Raw genomic sequence first — 606 nt, forward strand, 5'->3', positions numbered from 1 at the left:
TCGTAGTGCCGGCCTTCCTAAGTTGGAGTCGGGCCTCCATTGGCGTCCTGGTAGGATTACTGTCCACAAGCCCAGTTGTGTCCAGCAGCTTCCTCGCGTATGCACTTTGGCAGATGGAGATGCCGGAAGAGTTCTGTTGCACTTCGATGCCGAGGTAGTAGCTGAGCACGCCGAGATCGCTCATCTCGAAGTTTTTCGACATCTCCTTCTTGAACCTTCCGAGGACTCCCACGTCGCCTTCAGTGATTATGAGGTCATCGACGTACACTCCCACGATCAGTCGCTTTTTGTCGTGGCCGTACGTGTACATGCCATGCTCAGAGGCACAACGTTTGAATTTTAGTGACAGTAGGGTACTGTCGAGCTTCGCGTTCCAGGCTCGTGGGGCTTGTCGAAGCCCGTAGAGTGCTTTGTGCAGGCGCAATACCTTATTAGGGTTGTCGTTGTCCAGGAAGCCAGGTGGTTGTCGAACATAGACGGTCTCCTTCAACTCTCCGTTAAGGAAAGCAGACTTTACGTCCATATGGTGAACCTCCCAAGAGTAATGTGCCGCAATTGCCAGCAAGAAACGAACGGATTCTAACCTTGCTACTGGCGCAAATACCT

This window comes from Cucurbita pepo, chromosome 16 (genome assembly GCF_057944985.1).
Source record: "Cucurbita pepo subsp. pepo isolate OVF chromosome 16, ASM5794498v1, whole genome shotgun sequence".
Classification (NCBI taxonomy): domain Eukaryota; kingdom Viridiplantae; phylum Streptophyta; class Magnoliopsida; order Cucurbitales; family Cucurbitaceae; genus Cucurbita; species Cucurbita pepo.